The following is a 9,336-nucleotide window of genomic DNA, read 5'->3' as shown; positions in this document are numbered from 1 at the left end:
TTTTACCTGACCTGTTTCCTTTTTTGGCAAATTTAACACTAACTTTTGCCAAAACGGGGTGCTACACATTAGATGCAACTTTCCATTTTTTTTCCTATTTAGGTAGTTAGATCCTTTTTTTAGTGTGCTGATCAGTACTCTGTATGGTCATAACAAGACATTGATGCCTTTTCTTGCGAATTTCAAAATTGTGAAGCTGCCCGCAAGATCCAAGAAAGTATGATAATTTCTCTTCATCTTTAGCTCAGATGTAAAAAATGTAGCCTAACTGAAGTAACCATTTATGTGCTGTGTGCAAAACATTTAATGTTGTTTTCCTTTTGTGTCTTTTGCTTTGTTCTATCGAACGCTACTGCAAACTGGCTTTTTCTCCCCCTCCCCCTTTCTTGAGGCGGTTTTGGTGGTGAAGAAGTTTGGAGAGGATCCTAAAGATAGCACTTGAAGCTGCTTCCTCTATGCAGCTTTATATTCTATATTGGTAGCTTAAACCTCGTTAGACCTTGAATACAATCTTTGCCTTGCTTCTGGATGATGAGTGTTCTAGACAATAAGTTTTGTAGATTCACACCTTTGCCTTGCTTTTGAATATTGAGTGCGAGATTTTTATTTTCCGAATTAACAAGTTTGTAACTTGTTTCTTTCTTAGCTAACCACTTGCTATTCCTGGTAATTCTTATCTACTAAATCAACTTTAAATATTTCCCAATCAACAACTTTAGTGCTCCTCCTCAGAAAACTCTTCGCTCTCGCTAGTTTCAAACTTTGATCTGAAACTTTTCCTATCAACAATTACTGCACTTTCAGGTAAATCTTTAATATTTATTTATGTTTAAATTTAAAAAGGTTTTAGTACTATGTTAAAATTTTGATTCTCATCTTTGTTATTTTTTATAATCAAAATCAGTAAAATTGGATTTTTGATATACTTAGTTGAATGGTTTCTATTTACTTAGTTGAATGGTTTTTTGAATTTTAAATATCATTATTGTTTGAATATCTTATTTAGGGTTTAGTAATCTTATCTTAATATCGATTATTAGGGTTTTATAATATTTTTTATTATTTCATTCTAAATTCTAAGTCATAAATTTTGTTTTCCTTCCCATTGATTTTTTTTTTTTCCTTTTCTGATCGGCAGATGGCGATTTCGCAATTTCAATTTATTTTTGAGAAACTTCTTCTTGCGTCTGATGTCAGTAAAAAATCAAGACGGTTCATCATCCTTCAAGAAGATTTTGATAAATTTAAAACTATTTTGCTTCCGAATTATCGACAAAAAATATTGGGTGGTAAGAAAATTGATTTCTTGGCCGAAGATGAAACCGGTAAAATTTGGCGCTTTTCTTGCAAGAAGAGTAAAAGAGGTATTGGTAAAATATTAGGACAATGGTCCAAATTCGTTGAAGCTAACAATATCATTAAGAGTACCCTCTTTAGATTTGAGTGGGAGACAGCATTTAATAGGGCTAAGATTACCTATCAACTGCGAATTGTATACGGAGGATTTGAAATGGATCTCAACCCGAATCCAAATAAAGTAATGGGTCTGAACCCGAATGAAGTAATACTTACGTACAGAGCCCAAAAGCTGGTCCATAACATATGTTAAGGATCAGTGCTCAATTTCACGCCAAGTGAAGGATTTTTGATGACGGTGATCATCATAATTATAATTTTAAAGAGAAATCGGGTACATGTCTTAATGGATGCTTGTTCCAATGGCGAATCTAAGCTTACATTTTTTTATTAGTGGGAACCAACATAAAATAATTATATAATTATTTATATACTACCTCCGTAAACGATTATCTGCAACATTTACCAAAAGTAGGCGCTTTCTATTATGTGTAACAAATGTTTTTTTTTCCTCTTTTAGTAAGTTTTTCTATAAAAAATTACCAAACTGCCCTTACTTAAACAACTTACTCCCTTAATCATTTCACTAACCATACTCTATTATAAACCTAACTTAACTCATCTAATCTTCAAAAAAAAAAAAAAAAAAAAAAAAAAACCAAATCTGTAAAAACAAAACCAAATCTCCATTCATGTTGTTCATCAAATTTCTCACTCCTCCTTCATCATCAAAGTCTTACTCTCCTCCTGGTGGTTCATCATCAAAATTTCTCTCTCCTCCTTAAGCATCAAAATCTCACTCCTCCTTCATCTTCTGTCCAGATTTGGAGGTGGTCACCCGTGGGTTTCACAGGTGTGGTGGTTCTTGGCGACACAAGTTTCGTGGATGGTGGTCTAGGTTTTGTGGGTTTCGTGGGTGTCGGGGTCTAGGTTTTGTGGGTTTCGTGGTAGTGGCTTAATTGGGATTATTTCAATTCGTGGTGTTGGTGGTTGGGATTAATTCAATTCGTGGGAGTGGTGGTTGTTTTCGGTGTTGGTGGTTTTTTTCAAGGTTTCATGGGTGGTCTGCTGTGTTGGTGGTTGGGATTATTTAAATTCGTGGGTTTTGGTGGTAGTTAGTGGGTTCTGTTTTTGGTGGTTGTGCGTTTTAGTGGTTTTGGGGGTGGTGGTGGTTGTGGGTTCGTGGCTTTTGGTCAGTGGCGGAGCCAGGATTTGTAATCTGGGGGGACAATTTTTAGATGTTTAATAATCGACAATAATTATAAGAAAAAAGAAATTGATCACATAAATTGTTTAATATATATTTGAAATCGCTTATGAGATATGACAATTATTCTTATATGGTGAAAGAGGAGTTGTTAAAAAATTAATTGCATATTAAGAAATTTATTAACCAAATTTTTTTTTTTTTATGCTGGTAAACCCCAATTTTAAGGTATGTAATCCTTAATAATCGATAAATATGATTTATCAAATGATAAGCATTTACACAAATTGATAGTAGATGTAAAGGGATTTGGGTTACATTTTAAAAAAAAAATAATAATAAATAAATAAACTTTCTTTGACTAAAAATAAAATTGGAAACTTAGTTCCAAACAAGCTATAAAAAAATAGAATTTAGGCACACATAATTAGAGAGATAAAAAAATACGGAGACATGTGTTCATTACAAATAGTTTAATAACACATTAGTAATCACTATCAACAAGGCGATACTTGATTAAACAGTTAAATGAGAGTAATTAGAGGTTTGAAGACTTATAATACTTTGTATATATAAATTACATACTATATAATGAAATTTAAAAACCAGTAAAAAAAAAATGGCAAAATCCAAAAACAAGAAAAAGAAGTTAAATAGGAGCACTTTGTATAAACTATAAAATGAAATAAAAATAAAGTCCAAAAATAGCAAAAAGAAACAAAAAAAATGATCGGGTAAAGAATCGAACCTAGGATCAAAGAGAAATACAAGCTTTACTCAAGCCCATCAACCACCAGACCAAATGTTGTCTTTGTTATGTAAGGTATACATGTAAGGTATTTATTCTTATTTACAGCATTTATTTAAGCTAACATAAATTAAATTTTTTTTTGGAAAAATGGGGGGACAACCGTCCCCCCTTGTTCCTACATGGCTCCGCCCCTGCTTTTGGTGGTGGTTAGTTGTGGGTGTCGGTGGTTTTGTTGATTCTGGGTTTTGGGTTTGCTGGGTTTGTGGGTGGTTTGTTTGGTTTGTGGGTGGTTTGTTGGGTTTCGGTGGTGAAGAGTGGTTGGGTTTCGGTGATTTTGGTGGTGTTTTGGGTTCTGGGTGTTGATGGGTTTGGTGGTTATGGTGGTTGTCGGTGGTTTTGGTGGTGTTTCTGGTTTTGGGTTTCGGTGGTGATATGATTTTGTTAATTGTTAATTGTTTTTTTTTTTTTTTTTTTTAAGAAAAAAGTAGGATTAATACTTAACAAAGTGCCCTTAGTTTTTAATAATCATGTCTTAAAAGTTTTGCCTAGGCCTCCGTGAACGGTACGTTTGTTGCACACTTGCACATAACCGTTTACGGAGGTAGTACATTATATTATAGTTTCACGTAATTTGTTAATATATTATAGTTTCACGTAATTTGTTAATATATAAATAATTATATAATTTGTTATTATACATTATGAATAAAGAATTTTTTTTTTTTCTCAGCAAGCTACAATTCAGGACTGTCTTTGTTCCATGCTTATCTAGGATAAATTCTAAAAGTGGTGAAGAAGATTTTGCCCTACAAGATCTCGAGAGACTTTTTTAAGCAAACCCAAATGAAGTAATGGGTCCGAACCCAAATGAAGAAATTGGTCCTAACCCAAATGAAGAAATGATTACAAACCCAAATGTAGAAATGGATTCGACTGGTTTTTTCAACAATTTGTCAGATTTTATTGAATGGGAAAATCTGGAATCCTTTGAAGGAGTATTTTTCAGCGAGCCTTCACCTGTTGTGATTCAAGACGACATAAATGTACCAGGATCCTTTGAAGAAGAATTTTATAGCGAGTCTCTGGTCAATGCACCACTCAATAATCAAGCTGGATCATCTAATATTGTACCAAGATCCATTGAAGGAGAATTTCTCAACGAGCCTCCACTTCATTTGGATATAAATAACTAATTTTTATGTCCTTATAAATCTATTTTTTTTATATCCCTCATAAAACTAACTTATCAAAATAACTATTTCATTAAATTTAACTGCCCCACATATTCTCTCTTTACTCAAAAAGTCAAACCTGCATACTTCTTTTTTTTTTTTTTTTTTTGGAGGAACTCAAACCTGCATACTAATTACTTAAGTAATAAATTCCACTGGGTGGAAACTCTTTTTTTCCCCTGTATTTTTACAAATTCCAACTCTTTTTTGGCCATGTGACCCCTAATTTTGAATATGTACATAACGTGTGCTATTTTTCATTAAATCGGCTAACCCATGCTAGGATGGCTAAGTTACTAACCTTAAATAAGTAAATGACTAACCTACCCTAGTTGCCCACCACCTAAGCCACCAGAACCATCTCATCGTTGACCCCACCACCATCCAACCACCATCACCACCGCCTACCCGTAACCACCCTCTACACACCTTAAACCACCCCTTTTTGCCCTAACACCACCCCACCCACTCCAACTCACGAAAACCACCCTACACCCACCTCTTAAGCTACCCAACCATAAAGGTCTCCAGCCACACAAACCCACCCTAAATCCACCACACCGACCCCTACCAAAGCCAAACCAACCAATCCTAAAGCCAAATCAACCACCACACAAACCCATCATAAAACCACCACACAAATCCATTTTCAAACAAAATCAACCACCTCCTGCTGCTGTCCCGGCCACCCAACACCACCATAAATACCACCTTCTCAACCCCATTTTTCCACTAATTTTGATGAGGTTCGAGGGAAGTGGGCGGGTTAACGGGGAAGGGGAGGGGCTGCTCGGGAATAATGGAGGGGAAGGGCCGGGACTGCTTTTAGGTGTGAGTTAGGGCCTGCTCTGATTTACTGAACTGAGCTGAACTGAATTGAACTTGAATTAAACTAAACTGATTGGAGCTGAACTAAACTGAATTGAACTGAACTGAATAGAGCTGAAATGAATATTTTATGAGAGAAGGAAATTAGGAACTGAACTGAACTGAACTAATTGGAGTTGAACTGAACTGAACTGAAATTAAGCGGAAGAGAACAAACCTTTAGTAATTTATTTGGGGATAGGTTACTAATTTAGGGGATTAGAAGGGAGGGGAAAGATAGAGGAGAGAAAATAGAGAAGTGATGAATAAAGAGGAAAATGTGGCATACTTTCTTTACAAAAGGAAAATGGTTTTCCTTCTTTAAAAAGTAACTTTCCACCTATGAAGAAATTGTTTTCCACCCTTTAACAAAACAAACAAAGGAAAAGGAAAAATGAAGGAAAATCGTTTTCTAACAAACGGAGTCTAAATCACTTTCCTCTTTTTTCATCTTTAATTCTCAATACTACTTTACCCTCTTCAATTCTCTTTCCCCTCGATCTATGAACCAACCCCACGCCCTCTTAAATCTTGACTACTCTTACATGTCCTACAAAACTCTTTTTTTTTTTTTTTTTTTTTTTTTTAGGGAAAAGGTAAGAAAAAGAAAGAACATTGGGAGATCCTTCTCACGAGGGGAACTCCTAATGCGTCGAATACAAGAATAGGAAATAAACTAGAGTTATTGCAAGGTATAATGTCCATAGTATCACTAACTAAATGACCGACATAAACTACCCAGTCAGTTGCTCGATTTGCTTCACGATATACGTGTCAAATGCTCCAACTATCGAATTTGTTGAGAAGAAGACGCATGTCTGCAATGATATGATCAATCTGCCACGGGGTCGCCTATAAACCTTTAACTGAGTTAATAACCATGACATTGTCGCCTTCAATATATGGATGTTTTTGATGCCTTGTTCAATCGCAAGCAGGATGCCCTTGTGGAGTGCAAATGCTTCAGTTATGAAAGCTTTAGTGTTGCCGAGGTTGAACGTGCATGCCCGTTGAATGTTGCCGATGCTGTCTCGAATGATGATACCCGCTGCTGCTAAATTGTGTTGAAACGAGTCGTCGAAGTTTAGTTTGGAAGAATTGGTAGGTAGGGCCTATAAAACTCAATTGCCATTAACTATATAGCAAACATCTTGCCACCGCTTTGTCGTGTATACTCGACTTATCATCTTTATTTGATATTCGAATTATCAACTATTCATTCCGTTCCATAATGTATTTTTCATTGTGAAATTTTCACAAGAATTAAAGAATTTGAAAATTGTATGATTTGCAATTATTATTTTACATTTGTAATTGAATTTTTTGGAAAGTACACAATTAATGTTGGAAAGATATTTTTTTTATTTCAAAGTACACAATCAATGCATTAAAAACAAAAAATATATTTTTCCATGCATTAATTATTTAATGTGGACACAAAATTCTAGAAAAAATGAGGATAAAAAAATTATTTTGGAACACCATAAAAGAAAATGAGAAATCATTTTAACACATTTGAAATGAAAAATAAGAAAAATATTATGGGACGGGGGAGTATTAATTTAATTGAACCTTGGTTATTATCTTCTCATAAAAAATTGAGTTTGGTATTTTGGTGAATGCAATATGATATTATGGGGTATGCTTACCCGACATTTGAGTAATACGATGGAGAGAATTAGAGAGATACAAGGTTAACATTGACAAAATACACGATATATTTTTGCTTATTTTTCATCTTCTTTTTTTTTTTTTTTTTTTTTTTGGCTCCATTGATGCATCAAATCGTTAGATTGTATTATATGGGGGAATTGTCATCAAATCAGCACTACTGAATGAATTCTACTTCAAATATATTAGGAAGATTTGTAAACTTATTGTAGGCAACCAAGATGGACAATCCATGAACATAGCATGGGTGGTGCATCCTCCAATCCAGTCCTTAGGTGTGACAACTTTACTTACTATTTTCTAATTTAAATTTATTTATTAGTTATGATCTGCGTATGTAGTAATTTGTATATCAAAGAGATTATGTTATGGGTTTGTTTAATTTTGATTGACTTTTAAATCTGGGTTTTCCAAGAATTTTCAGGTTATTTTTTGAATTCATGTACTCTATTATGTTTGGTTTATTGTTAATTTAGGACAGCTTTACAACGGCTACAGTAAAATGGTAGCCATTATACTAAGTAAAATCACAGCCGTTAATTTGTATTTGGCTAATCAGGCCGTTCATTGAGATGACTTGGTAGTTTTATAAAAAAAAACAACTTTGACAAAAAAAAAAAAAAATTCCCCCCAATTTTTTTTTTCAATTTCCTTCTCTTCTGATGTACTGTACTTCGTAGTCTGCTATTCTTTTCTCTCTCTCTTTCACCCCTTCTTCTTTGCAAATCCTTCTTCAATTGATTGTTATGTTTATCTAATTATATGAAATCGAGTTTAGATCCCTTCTTCTCTTCCTTAGGGTGAATTTAGGGTTATCTTTTTTCCCAAAAAAATATTAAAGGAGAAGGAAACTGAAACAAACGTGGGGGGATTTCTTAATTTTTCTTGGTTAATTTTTTTTTTTTTTTGTAAAATTACAAAGTCATCTCATTGAAGGGCCATAATTAATCAGATACAAATGAACGGCTGAGATTTCATCAATTGTAGTGGCTACTATTTTGTTGTAGCCATTCAAAAGTCTAGCATTTAATTTAAGGCTTGCCTTGAATAATTAAAGTTTGGATTCTATGTTATGGGTTTGTTTGGTTTTGGTTGAATTTTAAATCTGGGTTTTGGATGAATTTCTCATATTAATTAAAATTAGAGTTAAGCATAAAGCAAGGACCTCACTTTTAACATTTTTCATCTTTAAGGACCTCCCACTTTTTTTTTCACCTTTAAGGACCCGTGGTTAGTTTTCCGGCAAGTTAACCCACCTAAGCTCCGGCCAAAAAGTGATGTCCTTCAATTTGAAAACTTAAGTCCTTCAATTACAGTGTTAAGTCCTTGGAGCATTTAATACATCAAAAACTTGCTACGAAAATAATCTGTCAAAATAAATACGATTTGCTACAATTCAAAAAAACTAGCCCTATATTTGGTCTTCCATCATTCTGATTTTTTTTTCCAGGACACTACAAGAATGATGGAAGATCATTCCTTTTGTAACGAAAAGATTCATCATTTTTGCATTACAAAAGGAATGATCTTCCATCATTCTTGTAGTGTTCTGGAACATTAAAAAAAAATAAAAATAAATTGTCAGTCTTCAAGGACATGATTCAAGTCTTCAAGATCAGCCATATTTTCCCTTCAAATAAATATCTACAATCAGGCAACAAACCAATTTCAAACACCCAACACAATACCCCTATTTCACACCAAAATTAACACTAACCAATAAAACCTAGGGTCTGTGTTCGTCATTCCCTTCCAATTCATACAAAAAACAATTCGAATAACACCATACATACAAAACCAATATTTTCATGAACAACAAAAACAAATTATCAAAAAAGCGCAATTGATAATCATTATCATCAAAAACCTTAACGCTAACTAAATCCGCAATAATAAAAAAAATTAACATATTGTTTCATTTATATTGATATAATTTGCAGATTTAAAATTTGTGTTTACAATATGTTCTGTCCATTTTAACTATTTATATTAGGCATAAGTGATATAATTGATTGAAACTACCCATTGAGAAACGTTGTAACTAATATAAATCACATTATTAACAATTTAGCACGGGCACACACTTTAATATTTTTAAAAATAAAAACTCAAGCATGATTTTATTGGAAAACAAAGCACTAAGTAAGGAAAAAAAAAATACACGGATTAAGAAAAAAGAAAAGCAAAAAAAAAACCAAACAAATACATAGATCCAGAAAAAAGAAAAGAAAAAAAAAATTCTTTCAAAAAAA

At 33.4% G+C, this 9,336-nt stretch overlaps 1 long non-coding RNA gene across 1 annotated transcript; it reads left to right on the top strand.

Moving 5' to 3' along the window:
- Positions 1 to 2,014, top strand: LOC110731519. Its single transcript, XR_002513314.1, has 2 exons — positions 1 to 804; positions 1,139 to 2,014. It is a non-coding gene; the product is annotated as an uncharacterized LOC110731519 (long non-coding RNA).
- The last annotated feature ends 7,322 nt before the right edge of the window (positions 2,015 to 9,336 follow it).

The sequence above is a fragment of the Chenopodium quinoa genome, unplaced genomic scaffold (genome assembly GCF_001683475.1).
Source record: "Chenopodium quinoa cultivar QQ74 unplaced genomic scaffold, ASM168347v1, whole genome shotgun sequence".
In the NCBI taxonomy this organism is placed as follows: Eukaryota; Viridiplantae; Streptophyta; class Magnoliopsida; order Caryophyllales; family Amaranthaceae; genus Chenopodium; species Chenopodium quinoa.
Note: the sequence above shows the minus strand (reverse complement) of the source record. Positions and strands in the feature narration are given on the sequence as shown.